General features: G+C 33.5%; 1 long non-coding RNA gene across 1 annotated transcript in view; it reads left to right on the top strand.

The window, feature by feature from the left end:
• LOC147032141 (uncharacterized) overlaps nt 1–17,467 on the top strand; it is a 97,678-nt gene extending 80,211 nt beyond the window's left edge. The window contains exon 6 of the long non-coding RNA XR_015055047.1: nt 17,245–17,467. This is a non-coding gene — a long non-coding RNA (uncharacterized LOC147032141). The remainder of the gene's footprint in view (nt 1–17,244) is intronic.
• The last annotated feature ends 2,594 nt before the right edge of the window (nt 17,468–20,061 follow it).

Raw genomic sequence — 20,061 nt, 5'->3', positions numbered from 1 at the left:
GCTTAATCTCACCAAGTCATTCGCGTCAGTCGGGCTTGGATAATTTTTTTAATTTATAAGCATTTTTCATGTTAATATTTTTGGTTATATTATATTTATGTCATTCAGCCTGTGCCTTTGTGTAATAATTTGATAAATCAATATCCAGATCTTGAGATACAGCAAATATAGAACCATATTTACCAACATAAGTCATTTATATTAGATTAAAAATAATATCATAAAATTTTTTATTTTTGTTGAGTTGAAATAACACATATAGACATAATTGACCACAACACTTGGAATTTAATTCTTGGACTTGAAATGTTTGATAAACACCATTCTGTAAGAATTTTATGACTTCAACAGGTGGTGGAAGACCAATACTATCAAAATAATATTTGTCTTGACTATTAAAAATACAAACCCAATGAGAACCGTTCCCATTATTATCTTCTAAGTTCATAATAATATTCTTTGTATGTTTCAGCACATTTGTTAATTCATCTCTCATACAAATAACCACATTATGAATTTTTAATTTCTTACAATATTTGACAAGTTGTAAATTTGATGTTGTATTCTTTCCAAATTCTTTCAACCACTCATCAATGCTCATTTATTTATTAGAAAGATATAATCCATTACCTCTTTTCGTTAATTGTACACCTGCTTGTGCTATAGAAGAAAGCATATCTCCAACTAACAATCTCGCTTTATCAGGCAGACCTTCAAGTTTTTCAGCAAAATCTACAATTGCACCACTTCAACTAATTTGTTTCTCCAACTCTTTGTTATGTCTTTCCAATTCTTTTTGAGCCTTCCTTTCGTTGGCAGTTTTCAACGCTGTTGAAATACCACCCGTCAATGCTCCAACCACACTTAAACCAGCAAATAAAGGAATTAGAAATGGGAGAAATCCTCCACTCGTCTCTCTTATTGAATATTTTTTCAACATTGGTTTTGTCATTTTAATTTTAAGTGAGCCAGTGTCATTCAAGATTTTAACCTGTTCTCTTGTGAGCAAAACATCAATTCTTACTGCTCCTTTTCTCTGAATTGTATTAACGTTAATCGTACAAGGCTTTTGATTTTGAACACAAGATGATAGTTTATGAAGATTGATTTGATTAACATATACCCCAGTTGGTACTTTGCCACTCATTTATTTAACAAAAAATTATGTGAGACTAATCATCACACCATTATCTGTATTAATCTGCAATTCTGTTTCTTCCAAAAGCAAGCAATATGTATCAACTTCTTCACTCTCTCCTCTTTCAATGTATAGGGAAGTATCCACTCGATTAGACTTTATAGTTTCCTTTTGAGCGCTCAGGTCAAACGCATAGATTGTATCCAAACTTTTAAATGCTGTCATATCCAAAATAGGTTCTTTATTTCCATTACTTTCACACACCTTTTGGTAAGACTTGTATGCTTCAGCAAAATCATTTTTTTCTCAATTAATTTCCAATCTATCTCGTGGATAAAATGTTCCATCTAGAGAAACGCGAAGTTGTTTCACCTTAGCATTATCACTCAATGCATTATTCTTATCAGTCGCAGTATCACCATCTGGCTTTTTAAAAATGATCCACAGATATCGTGGCTTTCCTTCCAGAACACCCAAATTCCACGTGTAAGTAGTTTGGTTGAGTTTAACGTGTTGACATCTTCTTTTGAGGTATGATACACTGAGTGGTTTCTTTGAGTTAAGTCTTCTATTCAACATCTCTTCTGTTTTAAGATTAGGAGTATATTCACTGATATACCAAATCATTTCCTCAATTACAAATTTATTCTGATCACCAAAAGCATTACCAACACCAAAAAGCAATCGATTTTCCTTATCATTCCTTTGTAGTTGAAATCTAATTTTAAGACCATACAGAACTTTATCATGATCACAAAATCCAAATATACCTTTAAGAGGAACTGCCACAGTAAAACTATTTTCTGCTTTTGTGTCATCATTATACGCTCCTTTCCTTTGAGTATATCCAGGGTCTGTGTTTGTTCCCGTTGACATATCAGGAATAAAACCTTCGACAGACCCCTTTCCCATTCTATCACTGAATGTATAGAGTGTAAATTTCATCATTTCAGATACAGCAGAGACATAATCAACCACTTCAACTTCTTGTGTTCCAATATACAAACGCACACTATCAAACATTTTCCAGAAGAAATCATTTACAAGTGTAGCGTTTGTGTTAGTCGCAGCCTCAGTGAATTTAAATTTACACAACAAGAAACTTTCGGATAGATTCAAATAGGTTTGTTGATTATTTATTTCAAAACTTTTTGTACCATTCGTATTCCAGTCTGTTCCAGTTATTGCATTTACCTTGAAGTAATCTTCTTTTTTAGTGGAGTTTGAGATAATAATAGTATCATCCAAATCATAGATACGATCAATTGCTTCCATACTTGTATTTATTTAGGAAAAAAGATGTTAAAACTTTTGTAACCCTGATCCAAGTATTCGAATTATTTTCTGTCGTTCTGGGGGGACAACTGAGTTTTGCCTTTCTTAATTTCTTTTATTGCTTGTAATTTATGAGATTCCTTCTGGGCATCTTTTATGCTCTTCAAAGCACCTGCTATATTTCCCACAGCAGAAGCAGTTGAACCAATTAGATCTTTGTGTTTTAGAATAGTTGAACCAATACCCATGAGAGTATCAATTATCCCATCTCCTCTAAATTGATGTCCAACACCCCTTTGTCTCTTAGGTTTGTAGAATCCTCTACCAAGATACATACCTTCACCCTTGTAGTATGGGGAAAGGAACATCCCATCCCCTGTAATTATTTTATATTTTCCCAACTCGTGTTTCCTCACAATAACCATCGTATTTATTTATTGGAAAACTTCACGTAGGTGAATTCTGATGGATATAACTTCTCCATTAAAAGAAATCATACGATTATCTTGGTTGGTTATCCTAAAATTTACTCTGTGTATGGTTTTTCCTGACACAGGGAGATAAACCAAATTTTTAGGTTCCATATTGAATTTATAACCAATTGGGGTTGAGTATGCGCTGAATGAAAATATTGTATTTGTTTTTTTTCCATCATTATAAGCACCATCAATCAAATCACAGTGAATTAGCACCGAATTTATTCCTGAGGATATTTGAATGACATTATCACTGTAAAACGTCCCATTAGTTTCAATCTTTTTTGAGGAGAAACCCAATAACTCTCTAAATGAATTATCAATTGTGAAATCAACCTTGTAGTTATTTTTAACTTTAATCGTTGATTTTGAAGTATGTTTTTGAATGTCGATAACAATATTTTTTGGTTCATCACCCTGTTCTTTCATAAGACGAGCAATTTCGGAAGATATTTGAGAAATCTCATATGCTCCGGGTGAGACCGTTATCGTTTTGTATCCACTACCGGGATTATAACTAAACTGGTCATTTTTATCAGTTATATTAAATAATGTATTATAAGTTTCCATGGACAATAAAGATGCCTCATATTCTTTTGTTGGGTCAAGTTGTAGTGGGTATGGGAATGAAGATGTGTGGTCGCTTGTTGTGAAATTAAAACTCAGGATTGTGCTTCTCATCTTATTTAATATGAGATAAAATGTCTTTATATTGAGATTTATTAATTATTTTCATGTTCATCAACTGGTCTAAAATGGCTGATGCTTCATTAAAACAATTGTTATTTCCAGCCTTCTTACTACCTAACAACAATAACAGTCTATTAACTAATTGCGATGGGTCATTTGGAAGAAAACTAACACCTGAACCAAGGATACTTAAAGCCTGAATAATGTGTTTCTCCTTCTCATTTTTCCTACTTTTACTAGAAATACTAACCCTATAAATTAGAGTGTTCAGCAGATCAATATATACTCTATCATCATTATTTTTCATATCCAATGGTTTACCAAAATACTTTGATTCATCCCTCACAGTTGAACCTTGTCTTCCATCTTTTGTGAGAAGAAACATTAATCTCGGAGTTAGTTTAACAGGGGGTTGAGCAGAACCCAAGAACCTTAATTCATCATTAAATATCAATACCTTTTCTTGAACAAGATGAAATATTGCTGGTTGTTCTGTTGGAATGAGTCCTGCTTTGGTTTTTGAATCCGCTGAATATTCATTGTTTTGAAGAGCATTCACAATATAATCAGGGGGTCGATTAATCTCTTCCAGTTGTTGAAATAAACCTTCATCATCATATTCTAATTCTCCTAAATGCTCTAATTCTTCCTCCGTCATTTGATCAAAATCTTTTAACATTTGAAGTTTTTTAGGAGTATATTCTACTGTGGGAACTGTGGAAATATCTTTCATTTTTTCTTGGGAAGTTTTTAAAAGTGGTTTAAAAAATTTCTCTTGCTTCCTTTCAAATGCTTCTTCGCCCGTTAGTTTCTGTCTGCGTTTCTTCTATATGTCTTCCTGTTGTTTTACAACTTTTGAAACCAACTCTTGATGTTCCTTAAATCTTCTTGCTCTTTCTTTTGCATCCAATTATTTATTGTAAAATATCATTTAATGAATTGTAAAGATCAACAGGGAAATTTTCCTTTTCTTAATCATTCAAGTAGATGTGTTCAAATAAATCCTTTTCTTTTAATATTTCATCAAATTCTTTATTAACATTAATGCAAGTTGTAATTTCTTCTTCACTAATACTTGCATCTCTGCTTTTCATACGTTTGTGTTGAGTTTCTTCATCAACATCAAAACCGAATGATAAAATCTTCACTCCACTCAGATGTTTAATAATTTGTCTCGTTCCTTCTGGATTAGTTTCTAATATCCCAAGACCACCAGATTTTAGTTTCCTTAACTCACTCTTACAATGTGAATATTTTGTTGTACCAAGAGAAACCTCTTCAAATATTTGACCTTCATTCCTCAATCGCATATGTTCCTCCACTGAAATATAGTGATAATCTTCACCTTTTACTTCTCCAGGTCTTATTGCTCTAGTTGTTGTTGATACAATGCGTATCACGGGGTGTTTTTTAAGTAAATTTACAATATTCTCATTTGTACTACACAAGAACCTTGATTTATGAAAGTTTTTTCCAGAAGCAGATTTATCCACAAGATTTATAATAATAGTTGTCATTTATATATGTAATTGTTTATAAAACAAAAAATATATCCCTTAATAACTCATCTTGTTTCACAACAATATATTTATATTTTTCAGTCGTGTGCTTCATGTAATCCTCAAATTTCTTTTTACTACATAATGTAGAACAATTATCTCTCCAAAAATTATTGATATCTATTGAATTTAACTTGAATAAAATAAAAGTATTAGCATTGTTTCTGATGGAACGACGAGGAAGTTGAAAGTACGATTGACTAAGATAAATACAATTACAAGAAGAATGTCTCCCTCTTGTGTAGTAGCTGTCCATTACCGTTTGGTTTCTCTCATTAACACAATCATCAAAGATAACGAGGTTCTTTTTTAATTTATCCAAATCTTGGGGAGACGGTATATCATCCGTATTATCACTAAGAATACAAGTTATCGGATTTGATTTCTTTTTACATCTCTGTGTATCACAAAATAGTTGAAATATATCTTCAATGTTATAATCATTTAGGTTTTTTTGACGTTTAAATAAACCGATTATATCTTCTTTTTGAAGACCAGCATTAAAACCTTGTGAGAGTAGTTGATACTCTGGTTGAAAACTCGACTTTGTGAAAATTATTAAATTATCATAATCTAAAAAGTTGGGAGTGAGGAGCATCTTTAAAAGTAAGCAGGTTTTTCCACATACACTTGAACCAACTATGAGACATCTTAATGAATTTGGGAGATTTTTATGGTTGTTAAATTTTATCTTATTTTCCCAAATGGGTAAAAAATCATTCATTTATATATTTGGAAAACAGGTTATTTAATTTCTTATTGGCTTTTTAGAAACTCTATATTTTATCCTAAGTTCAGGTTTAATTTCAAGATAATCCATTATTTTATTTATGCAATATCTTGTGTTGATATTTCCCTGAAAATCACATCCATGAATAATATATAACAAGAATCCTTTGAACATTTCTCTAATACGTTCAGTTTCTTACCTTGTAAGGAAAGGTGTGTTATCACCCCCATACTTTACATTCATTTCTCTAATCAATCTTGTAAAGTAATTCATTTTTGGTGTAAATCTAAAAGAATTATTTTCCTTTTTATATTTTTTATTATCATTAATTAGAAGATAATCACAGAATATACATTGTTTATAGGCTTTTGACTCTGTGTTTAATCCCCGTCTTTCACACGCAGGACAATTCTCAAATTTGTCATATGGAGAATCAGGAAAGTCTAGCATATTTATAAAGTAAAACTTTACTTAAACTGAAATTCATCTATACTTTCAGTTGTATATTGACTCATATTTAATAATATTACCATCGATATCGATATACTTTTTTTCATTACCAGATTCAACGATAACATTTTTTATATTAAAGGTAATTTTAAAATGATCGTTAACTACTATTGAACAAAATGTCATTTCACCTGATATATTTACATCCTTTATTTCATCAGGATTTACATCTTTCGGGTTGTTGAAAAAAATACAAATTTCTCCTTGCATATTACAGATGGTCTTATCTTTTCTTTCTAAAGCTTCATCCATAAGGTTTTTGTTTTTTGATACTTTTTCTTGTTTCATTGCTTTTTCTAGTTTTGAATATATTACCAGAAGGAGAGGAGAAACTTTTGTTAGAGATACTTTAATTGATGTTCTACCAGGTATACTAAAAGCCCTTCCACTGAAGGAAATTGAAGAACTCATATTATTTACCATAATTGTTTTTATCCAATAGTTGTTATATTTATCTTTGTTCAATTTTACATCCTTGACATATTTCTCAGTATCTTTAACAAATGAAGAGATTGATTGAAACTTGTCTTTTGTGTCTTGAAACATTGTATTTATTAAGTGAAAAAGTTGGAGGATAAAATGGTTTTAAGCACAGATTCACCTGTAAAATAAACGAAATTTTCATCAAGAAAATTTTAGTTTAAGCAAAGATTTATTATATAAATATGGTGAATACAACATACTGCGATGTTTGTAATCACAAATATAAACATTATAAAAAGCACCTCCGAACCAACAAACACACATTTAATCTATTTCATAAAATATCTCCTCTTGAGTTGGAAAGCAAACATTGTGATATCTGTTCAAAGGATGTTTTGAAGAGAAGTTATAATAGACATCTTCAATCACAAAAACACAAGAAAAATGAGTTTAAAGTAAAGGGAGACTATTATATTGAAAACACTGATGGTGCATTTAAAGGGCATATAAAAATAAGGATTTTTCAATTTGGAGAACCTGGTCCATCATCAATAGCTGAATCAATTGAAATAGTGAAACCTGATGTTGAAAAAGTTATGAAAAAGACATTAAAAGAAATGAAAACTTTAAAGTTTTATATGGGAGTGAAAATGAATATGAAAAGACAAGATGAAGAACAAACTCCTTATATGAGAACAGATCTTCATTTTATAACATCATTTCAAGATTTTTTAAATAGTGGGGTTTATGAAGAACTATCAAAACAAGAGGAGGATGTTGATAATACAGTGGTAGGAAGTGGATTCAATATTAAAAAAATCATCTTTTTAGATATACACATTCTGTAATCAAACCCTCTTCAAGCTTCATCTTATATTGAATTACCAAAAGAAATAAAACTAAAGAAGGCAGTTGTTAATATTAAGAACAATGATAATAAATGTTTTCTCTGGTCTGTTCTTGCTCACTTTCATCAACCAAAATGTAATTCAGAAAGAGGAAAACAATATATGAAATATGAAAATACCTTGGACATTAAAGATTTTAAATTCCCAATGCCACTAACAGATATTCCTTGTTGTTGTTGTTCGTCTTTCGGCTGCTCCCGTAAGGCGTCGCCACAGCGGATCATCCGTTATGATCCGCATACTGACTTGGCACAGGTTTTACGCCGGATGCCCTTCCTGACGCAACCCTGGTCCCCTCTTACGACACAGGGATAAGGATTGGGTTTCACCATGATTCTGGGCTGCCCTACACCCTCTCATCGCACGGCCCAGTGCAGGGCTCCCGTCCTCAAGCGATCCTCCAACCCAAGCCTCCGAGTAGCCGGATTACAGGCGCACGCCACTACGCCCGGTTACTAACAGATATTCCTAAATTTGAGAAAAAGAATAATCTTTCTATTAATGTATATGGATTATATTCATTCCTGTTGTAATCTTAATTATAAATTACCTTCTTTTATTCCAGTCTTTCTTCACAACAGCGCCAACTATGATACACATCTATTTATAAATGAACTTTCAAAAACACCAGGGAATATTTCTGCCATAACAAACACAAGTCAAAAGTATATTTCATTTACAAAAATGATATTCACAAAACCTTTAACTCATATTAGGTTTCTAGATTCTTACAAGTTTATGGGAACACCACTAGCCTACCTCGCATCAAATCTAAGCTCCACGGACTCTTTTCCAAATCTTAATTCATTCTTTCCAAAAGAGAAAATTCTCACTAAAGAGTAAATTCAGATTAAAGAGAGAATTCAAAGTAAAGAGGAAATTCTAATTAATGAGGAAATTAATGAAGAAATTCTAACTGAAGATGAAATTCTAATTATAAAGAAAATTCGAACAATGAATGAAATTCTAACTAAAGAGGAAATTCTGATTAAAGATGAAATTCTGATTAAAGAAGGAATTCTCACGAGAGAGGAAATTCAAACAAGGAATGAAATTCAAAGTAAAGAGAAAATTCTTACAAGTAAGGGAATTTATCCTTATGATTATATGGATTCATTTATGAGATTTAAAGAAACACAACTTCCTTCAAAAGAAAGTTTCCATAATAACCTTTATGAAGAAGAGATAAGTGATAAGGAATATAAACACGCACAAGAAATATGGAAAATATTTAAGATAAAGAACCTTGGAGAATATCATGATTTATATCTAAAAACAGATGTTTTATTGTTAGCTGATGTGTTTGAAGCTTTTAGATCACTCTGTCATAATAAAAATTGTTATGGATTAGATCCTGCCCACTATTTCACAGCTCCTGGTTTAGCTTGGAGTGCAATGTTGAAAATGACAAAACAAGATATAGATTTAATCAGTGATGTTGATATGCTTTTGATGATTGAGAAGTCCAAGAGAGGTGGAATATCACAAGTATGTTCAAAAAGATAGGCTAAAGCAAATAATAAATATCTTTCAAGCTGTTAGTTAGAAATTATGGTAAATTAGAGTGGGTGGAAGAAAAGGATTATGAAAAGGCTTTGATGAATATTGTTATTTTTTCTCAAGAGGAATTGAATGATGAAGAAGAAGGTTATTATTTTGAAGTTGATTTGAGGTACCCGAGTGATCTTCATAATAAGCATAAAGACCTTCCTTGTGCATGTGAGAAAGAAACCCCAAAGAAAGAATGGTTCAGTGATTATCATAAAAGTTTTAATATTAAAGTCAAATCAACAGAAAAGTTATTAACAACATTCTATGATAAGGAGGGATATGTTTTGCATCAGAGAAGCTTAAAACAGTTTTTGAAGAGAAGGATTGAGAGTAGCTAAAATTCATAGAGTTTTAAAATTTAAACAAAGTCCTTGGGTGAAAAAGTATATTCAATTCAATACAGATATGAGAGCAAATACAAAAGTAAAATTTGAAGGGGACTTTTATAAATTAATGAATAATGCTGTATTTGGAAAGACTATGGAAAATGTTAGAAACAGGCAAAACATTAGATTCGCAACATCATGGAAAGAAGCTTCGAGATTGATGAATAAACCAAGTTTTGAGAGAGAAGGTTTTTTCAGAGAACTTTTCTGCAATTCATATGAAAAAGGAAAGTATTGTAATGGATAAACCAATTTATATTGGAACAGCAGTTCTTGATTTATCAAAGATATTGATGTCTGATTATTTGTATAATGACTTAAAGAAAGAGTATGGTGAAAATGTTTCATTGTTGTATATGGACACTGATAGTTTTATCCTAGGTATAAAAACTGATGATGTTTATAAAGATATGAAGAAAAATATTGGAGTATATGATACAAGTAATTTCAGTAAGAAGATTGAGTTATTTTCCAAAAAGAATGAAAAGGTTATTGGTAAGTTTAAGGATGAGTTGGGTGGAAAAGTAATGAGTGAGTTTATTGGATTGAGAGCAAAGGCATATGCTTATAAGTTTGGTGATCAGATTGATAAGAGGTTAAAGGGAATAAAGAAATATGTAATAAAGAAATCAATAACTTTTAGAAATTATTATAATTGTTTGATGAATAAGAAAGAAGAATATAGGAAAATGAATACAATAAGAAGTTATAAACATAACATATATAGTGAAGAAGTAAATAAAAAGGCATTAGGAGCCTTTGATGATAAGAGATTTATTTTAGATAATGGAATAGATTGTGTTCCATATGGATATTGTATGATAGAGTGAATAGAATATATTGTGTTTTAATGATGGGAAGATGGGTTAGGGTTTTTTAAGGGCTACCGCCGCATTTTTTGCAATATATAAATGGTCAAACCAAGTATTAATCAAACTAAAGAGTGGAGAAAATCTCAGTCTTGGTATATGAATGTGAAAAATATCAAATAAGTCTTATTGAAAAAATAACTAAAACAAAGGTAAATAAAACAAATAAGCGAATCAATTTAAAAAGTAGTAAGTTAGAGGATGTAAAGAAAAAAAATGAATATCCTTGAATGGACTGAAAACTTTGATGGTTATCAATTGAACAATGAAAAAACAATTTACTCTCATCTCAAAATGATATGTGGCTCAGGAGGTGGTCAAACAAGAGCATTAAGGGAAGTTTATCATTTCGTAATGGCACAAAAGGGGTATCTTAAAAAATATAAAGATTCAAATGTTTTGTTTTTCAATATTTTAGATGGGGATTATTGTGCAAAGAAAATTAGACTATTGAAGGAATTTGAGAATGAACAAATCTTTATAGGTTCAATGAGTGAGCTAAACAATATGCATCGGTTATTTGATAAAGAGTGTCCCGAGGCTTAGACGTTTCAGATATTTCTTTCGAATCACCTTTAACAAATCACATTACCACTTTAGTACTTGAACAAATCTTTATCTTATTGCATGGATTATTTGAAAAAAAAAGTGTCCCCAGGTTAAAAGGTGAGACAAATAAATATACCTTGGGATAAAAAGGGGGTTTATTTTTAGGGAAAAAAATATGAATCGCTGAAAATCCCCCATTCATTTACATGGGGAAAAATGAGCCAGAACCAGTATATTCACCCTACTTGTGTATATCATTAACAATTTTTTTTTATTTTATCCATTTTAAATTCAGGCTGTAACACAACAAAATGTGAAAAACGTTGAGGGGTGTGAAAACTTTATGAAGGCACTGTATTTATAAATATTTATATATCTATATATATATATATATATATATATATATATATATATATATATATATATATATATATATATATATATATATAGTTTCAGTTCTCGGAACCACATGCATACAACAGATTATCCCAAGTTAGTTATGCCATTAATATACGTACAGATATACCTATTCCTTTTGTGTCGACTCCAAACCAGACATGGGCGGTGAGTCACGTACGCTTAGCACCCAGGTGGGTGGAGTGTACCAGCGTCTGGCTGAAGCCCGGCCCAGGAAGGCGGACCACGTGAGGGGTCAGACCCAGTCGGAATGCCCGACGCGGATGATGACGTCGGATTCGGCATGGCCCCTCCTCGACCCTCGGGCTCTATAAAGCATGGAGAAATTCTCCATGTAAAAGGAATGAAGAAGGAATTGAGGAATTGAAGGAGTGAAGTGTGTTGAGAATTGTAGAAGAAGTTAGTGTTCCTGCATCTCGTCCCCGCCCACACGATCTCGACGAATCACCTCCTGCCTGGTCCCGCCGAATGCTCCACCCTCGCTCTCTGGACTCCTCCCTTCTCCACTCAAGCTCCTCCTGTTCGGAACACGATCTCCACACGTGCGGCTGTGGCCGGAATAGCGAGGCTATTGTTGGGTTCCGCACCACGGAGCATCCCTCCCCTCTGAAACACCCAGATACCGAAAACTATAACCTCAACCCCCTCCCTCCCTAGCTGCAAAAGCCCATTTCTTTCATTGGGGTTTCTTTTTCTATGTGTATGCCTGAGTGTGCTGGCACCTGTCTGTTAAGTAAGCCTGTAGAAGATCTTTTATTGTTGTTACTGTGAATAATCTCGCGTCAAGTCTGCACTGTGTCTGCTTTGTTAAGTTGCTTGTATAATTGTCACACTCCATACACCCCTCTCCTCTTTTCCTGCGTTACATACCAATAAACCCATGTTGTGCCACATGCTTTTCCTCGCTTGCTGTAAATATATAATTGTTGTAGAAATGTTCCCAGCTCGCGTTTGTATTTTCCCTCATTGGTCCAAGATGGTTTGAGTCCAGGTTTAGCCGGGTCTTTAATCCTAATGGTCCATTCCTTCTAGCCGGTCTGTCCTTGGCAGTGTAGCTCGGCTGCATCCGATCCAGAAAGGTGATCCGATCCGGTAGAGTCATCCGGTTCGGAGAAGGCGTACCGAGGGTGTGGTTCCCCGGTGGTTAAACTGTGTGGTTAATTAGGTAACACGATTCCATAGGCGGGAGGACCCTCGGCCATGCGGTTGAGTTATTAGCCTCCACGGTCGGTTAAGCGACCCGCTGCGTCACGGAATTATCCGTGAGCGACGGCCGGCAATTCCGGGGAGTCTGGTGGGAATCGACGTAGCTTCCCCCACCTTGTGGTCTTCTCACCCGACCCCGCCGGCCCTCAGCAATATATATATATATATATATATATATATATATATATATATATATATATAAATAAATATAAATATATATATATATATATAAATATATATATATATATATATAAATATATATATATATATATATATATATATATATATATATATATATATATATATATATATATATATATATATATATATATATATATATATATATATATATATATATATATATATATATATATATATATATATATATATATATATATATATATATATATATATATATATATATATATATATATATACATATATATATATATACATATATATATATATATATATATATATACATATATATATATATATATATATATATATATATACATATATATATATATATATATACATATATATATATATATATATATATATATATATATATATATATATATATATATATATATACATATATATATATATATATACATATATATATATACATATATATATATATATACATATATACATATATATATATATATATATATATATATATATATATATATATATATATATATATATATATATATATATATATATATATATATATATATATATATATATATATATATATATATATATATATATATATATATATATATATATATATATATATATATATATATATATATATATATATATATATATATATATATATACATATATATATATATATATATATATATACATATATATATATATATATATATATATATATATATATATATATATATATATATATATATATACATATATATATATATACATATATATATATATATACATATATATATATATATATATATATATATATATATATATATATACATATATATATATACATATATACATATATACATATATACATATATATATATATATATATATATATATATATATATATATATATATATATATATGACCCCTTTCCAGTTTGCAATGGTGATGGACAGGTTGACGGATGAGATCAGACTGGAGTCTCCATGTACTATGATGTTCGCGGATGGCATCATGATCTGTAGGGAGAGTAGGGAGCAGGCTGAGGAAAGCCTCGAGAGGTGGAGGTACGCACTGAAGAGAAGGGGAATGATAGTCAGTTGGAGTAAGACGGAGTACATGTGCGTAAATGAGAGGGAGGGTGTTGGTATGGTGCAGTTGCAAGGAGTTGAGGTGGTGAAGGTGGATGGGTTTAACTACTTGGGATCAACTGTCCAAAGTAACGGAGAGTGTGGTAGAGAAGTGAAAAAGAGTGCAGGCAGGATGGAGTGGGTGGAGAAGAGTTGCAGGAGTGACTTGTGACAGAAGGGTAGCTGCAAGAGTTAAGGGGAAAGTATATAAGACGGTAGTGAGACCAGCTATGTTGTATGGTCTGGAGGCGGTGGCGCTAACAAAAAGACAGGAAGCGCAGCTGGAGGTGGCAGAGTTAAAGATGCTGCGATTTTCGTTGGGAGTGACGAGGATGGACATGATAAGGAATGAGTATATTAGAGGGACTGTGCAGGTAGGACGGTTTGGAGACAAAGTGAGAGAGGCAAGATTGAGATGGCTTGGATATGTGCACAGGAGGGAAGCGGAGTATATCGGGAGAAGGATGCTGAAGATGGAGCCGCCAGGCAGGAGAAGAAGAGGAAGGCCAAAGAAAAGGTTCATGGATGCGGTGAGGGTGGACATGCGGGTGGTTGGAGTGTCAATGGAAGATATGGAGGAGAGAGCGAAATGGAGACTGTTGATCCACTGTGGCGACGCCTAACGGGAGCAGCCAAAAGAAGAAGAAGAAGAAGATATATATATATATATATATATATATATATATATATATATATATATATATATATATATATATATATATATATATATATATATATATATATATATATATACATATATACAGAATATGAAAATCAAAGACTCACTCACATCTGTCACCTGTGACTGGAGGGATTTTTCCAATCAGGTCTGACCTAATCAATTAAACCCAGTTGGCTAGATTATATAAATAAATCAACTCCTCCCATGCTCTTCCAGATGAAGATGCTGCATAAAGCAACCATAAAAGACGACCAAAGGTAAGCCCTTTGCTGTTTCAAACCCTTCCTTGAGTTCCTCCACAGCTATAAAGACATTCACAAATCGTACACATGAGAATTCCGATGCCCTCGCCCCCTCCCCCCCCCCCAGCTGCTGGACCAGTTTCATCACTTGTTGGCGAATCGTCAGCGACAGTGCTGCCATAATACACACCACTGAAGCTCACAAGCATTTACCATGTGAAAATGTCAAAACCAGTCAACATAAAAATGAAAAACAAAGACCCACCCCCATCTTTAAATTTGCCGTTTTTTGTCCCTGCCCATATATTTGTTTCTCAAAGCTGTACTGTGTTCTATTAACTCTCTGTAGTTACTCCTCTAATTTGTTTGTCACCCTAAATATAAAAATGATGCTCTAAAACCAAGGTAAGTGCAATTACCATTGCAAAGACTGAAAGAATTTTTGCACTGTCTGGGAGAACATTTCAAAGCAAAAGCTTGGGTTGCTTTATTGGAAGCCATTCTATCCAAGAAGAAGTATAGCTTTGTTCTCTCATTGACATTTTCTCAGCCGCTTTTTGATTCAAGAGACAATAATGTTGTCGGCTTGGTTCTGGCAGACAAACAGTTTGTCATAAAACTTGCTGACACAGATCACAAATTGCCGATCACAAGGATTTAACTCTCAAATATGATGAATCGCTTTTAGTACAAAAGACTTGTTTTGATGAAAGAACACACCACGGTGGAATTTAATTGCACATGCTTCAGCTTTTTACTGATGCCTTTTGTGGCTAATGCAAAGTTTCATTCCCAGGTGTTCATTCAGTTCATTGAACAATGCTTATATATATATATATATATATATATATATATATATATATATATATATATATATATATATATATATATATATGTATATATATATATGTATATATGTATATATGTATATATATATATATGTATATATATATGTATATATATATGTATATATATATGTATATATATATGTATATATATATATATATATATATATATATATATATATATATATATATATATATATATATATATATGTATATATATATATATATATATATATATACATATATTCCCAGAGTGTGAAAGTCTAAGACCAAATTGAAGTGAACCAGTGACCTGGGGTAATGCCTCCTCATTGTGACAGTGCACATATTGAAGAAACAAAAGCATGGTATTTCTTCATGCTCTTATAATAAAATAAATGTTTTATATTTCCATTTGAAACCAAAAGGCAAAAACTTAACTTCAGTCTCTCTCTCTCTCTCTCTCTCTCTCTCTCTCTCTCTCTCTCTCTCTCTCTCTCTCTCTCTCTCTCTCTCTCTCTCTCTCTCTCTCTCTCTCTCTCTCTCTCTCTCTCTCTCTCTCTCTCTCTCTCTCTCTCTCTCTCTCTCTCTCTCTCTCTCTCTCTCTCCCTCTCTCCCTCTCTCCCTCTCTCCCTCTCTCCCTCTCTCCCTCTCTCCCTCTCTCCCTCTCTCCCTCTCTCCCTCTCTCCCTCTCTCCCTCTCTCCCTCTCTCCCTCTCTCCCTCTCTCCCTCTCTCCCTCTCTCCCTCTCTCCCTCTCTCCCTCTCTCCCTCTCTCCCTCTCTCCCTCTCTCCCTCTCTCCCTCTCTCCCTCTCTCCCTCTCGTTTGAAATGTTTCTGCTGCACAATCATTTGTGTCTCCTCATTATCAATCTTTCACCGACTCTATCAAATCTCTTCTGCTTTCTAACGTCTGTGATGTCTCCTTATCAATGTTAATTTGTCTCCTTTCGTTATTATTTGGAAGATGCTTCCAAGCGTTGATCAGTTCAATTCTTCAAATGGATTCTGCTAACTTCACCACAAATGGGGGGAGAGGGTCTGGGGGACATTGTGTAAATATGAAAATTGAAAATCCATCTTTATTATGTGTTCCTTCAGCTTTCGGATCCTTCAAATTTCAGACTCTTCACACTTTTAAAATTCGTGACTTAATTCAAGAGGGATGGCTGAAGATTATACTGGACTTGAGAGTCAAACCATTATACAGTATTGGTCTTTTAAACCGGTGGCTGCATCGAGTCATTTTCAAGTCATTATGTAATTTTATTGTGCACTTTAAATAACATCTCACACGAAAGTTGATTTAAAGTGAATATTTTTTCTCTTGGTGACACTGACATGACAAAAAAATAACCTGTTCTGCATGGTGATGTTTTAAAAATATGTCGCAAAAAGGCTCTTCTTGCTTTTCTTTAACAGCCCCATTTTTTTACCCTTTTTCCGTGGGTGGAAACACTTGGGGAAACGTTTTTTTGCCCAAATCTTTCAGGAACTGGCTGCGACTGGTGGCAGGAATTTGAAGTTTGCTCAGGGTACTGGTGATCATTTGCTTACTCTTCGTGAAAGACGCAGAGATCTTCAGCATCCACCAACAACCAGTGCTGGCAGATGGGTCCTCCAGATTGACATCAATGTGATGGACATCACGCACATTGATTTATCACTCTTTCTGTTGAACACCAGGATGACAGTTTATAGCTGGGTCTGCTTGAGATTCGAATTATTCGAACCCAGGCTTGACAGCTCAAAGGTGCGTGAGCATTCCTTAAGCTATCCTGCTTGCCCAAAGCCTGTGAGACACTGTGACCTTCTAAACAAGAAAGCTTCTTTGTACATCGATTCTTATTGCCTTATCTAAGCTTAGAGTGAGAGTAAATTAACTTAATTTAGCTGTATCATTCTTTGCTCCTTTGGATTAACATTGTCTCAACTTCATTTTGCAGGTTCTTTGTTCAATCAAGGCTGTTACTTCTATCTGGTAACATGGAATCCACAAGGCCATAATTGGGCCGAGTCTACAGAAAGCTAATACATCTGCAGTGCATTGTTACGTGATCCTTTGTTCTGGACAAGATCAATAATTTGGCTCTTTCGTTCCTGGTGTTGCTATCATTCATTCAACACGTTTTCCACTTTCAAGGACTAGAGCCTTGCACTTGAAGGCATCAAGGAAAGTTTTTAAACGAGAGGGTGGAGTCGAGTGCAAACACAAAATTAGGGTTTATTGTCTGGCACTTTTATATCTCTGATAAACGCAGATGAAATTCAAAATTTAAAACAATTTTCATGAAGCTCTTCATTTATTTTTTTCAAGCAATAAGACTTGTTTGCTTGATTTATTTATTTGGTACAAACTGAAAGTGTTATTTTGTCATTTCAAAAAACACCCCATTTAAAATAAAGGATGGGGATTAAATCGCTTCGAGGGTGCATTATGCAGCAAAATGTCAACAAAATATTGCAATTAACGACTCATAATTTTGCCTATTCCGCTCTGATGTCTCTCCAGCACAATTGGTGTCTCCAGACATTATCTGGCTTAATCTGTATCATATGGAGTCGTTTTCATTGAGTAGTTGGACGATTCCCTTAAGTCCTGGAAGTACTTCAAGCTTGAACCTTCCCTGTTCCAACCCCATTGAGATGCACAAAAGGGCATCATGTGGCCACTAATTCATCACGTGGACCACATGTGCCTATGACTGCGGATTGAAAGATTCATTGAAGAGAGGGCCAATATAAATGCAGAAGGTGTATTTGCATTTTGATCAATACACTATGAAAGGGAGATGTGAGGCCTAAGGCCCCACAGTGAAATTGTTGACCCTACAGTTTGTAACCGACCTCTTGAGCCGACACAAAGCCATGCACCATTCGACAATTAATTTTTTACGAGACGAGACCCATGATCGTGCATACTTGGTTCACAAAACCCTCTTTACTGATGTCAAACATTAATCATGTGGTATGTACAGTAAGCCTTTAAGTCACATCGCATAGGGCTTTGCATAATGGTGAGGGGACTGGAGTGACACTTGCTTGACCAGCAAATGCTTGTTGGAGCGGCTTGGAGCACAGTCATCATTTTGCTATGATGAATTGAATTTGTATTGTAGAGTGAATTATTCACCTGGTTGAGAAATCAATATGCATGCAGAAAGTGAGTATTGCCATGCAAATATCTGGAGGCAAGATAGTTCAACATCATACTGTGCTCATCTCTAAGCTGTCTTTCTTTGTTTTTGATTCAGTTGAAATTGGGTACAAACATAAAGTGCCTTTTTGATTTGTAGGCCCACAATAAATCGACTTTGTCAGCAGATTAAGGAAAATGAGATGCACAGTCAGTTAAACAAGTGTAAAGTAAGATAATGGAATGTGGATGTGATCAGATTTAAATATTCCAATTGTTATGTTATTAAAGGATCACCTATTTAAAAGCAAGTATTCAATTCGGCATGATTTGATTAAAAACTAGAATGACAGCCTTCGACATCGGGACATCGCCAGTATGCTTCCGCTCACATCGTTACATCATTATGCATACTTGTCCCAAGTTTGAGTAAAATCCCTGAGCACAGATTTAAAATATTAAATCATTCTGGCTGCTAGACCAGGCATCTGATCAGGTTGAAATTTCAAAAAAATTATTCCACATGTCTACTAGATCAGAACTGTGATGTTTCACATCGATTGATGAAGCAGTTCAAGAGAACGTTTTCTAAAATAATTTAGTTCCAACCAATATGGCTGCCAGACGATGTGACCTATTAATTACTCATGAACACCCTGGTATCCCCAAGGCTTGGGGAACATGTAAGTGAAGTTTCCCTTCGATCTTTCAAGCCATTCGGCAGAAGAAGATTTTCAATGTTTATTGTTCAAAAAATCATAGCTGCCAAACTATGTGACTGATGATGTCATAGGTGGACAACTTTTTGTTCCTCATGGATAGACGACAATACCTGTAAAATTTTGCCTCAATCTGTTCAGCCATTACGGAGAAGAAGATTTTTGAAGGTTTTATGCTAAAAACAACATGGCTGCCAAACCACGTGACCGATGACATCATAAATGTTTTTGGCAATTACAATTTAGCCCAAGATGAACTAAGCTCAAAATTTTTCATACTGATCAGATAAAGCATTTGACATATGCAATTATGATGTCATAATGAAGCCACATATGACATGATGAAAAATCACCCTTGTTTCCCAGTTTCCCATGGGGAGTACTTCACATGTGCTGAGTTTCAATTTTTTCCGTGAAGTGGTTTCGGAGATACAGAGGTGCAAAAGTTTTCCTT

The sequence above is a fragment of the Eptatretus burgeri genome, chromosome 2 (assembly GCF_056783735.1).
Source record: "Eptatretus burgeri isolate ZD-2024b chromosome 2, Ebu_testis_v1, whole genome shotgun sequence".
Taxonomy (NCBI): Eukaryota; Metazoa; Chordata; class Myxini; order Myxiniformes; family Myxinidae; genus Eptatretus; species Eptatretus burgeri.
This window is presented reverse-complemented; position numbering and strand designations above follow the sequence as displayed.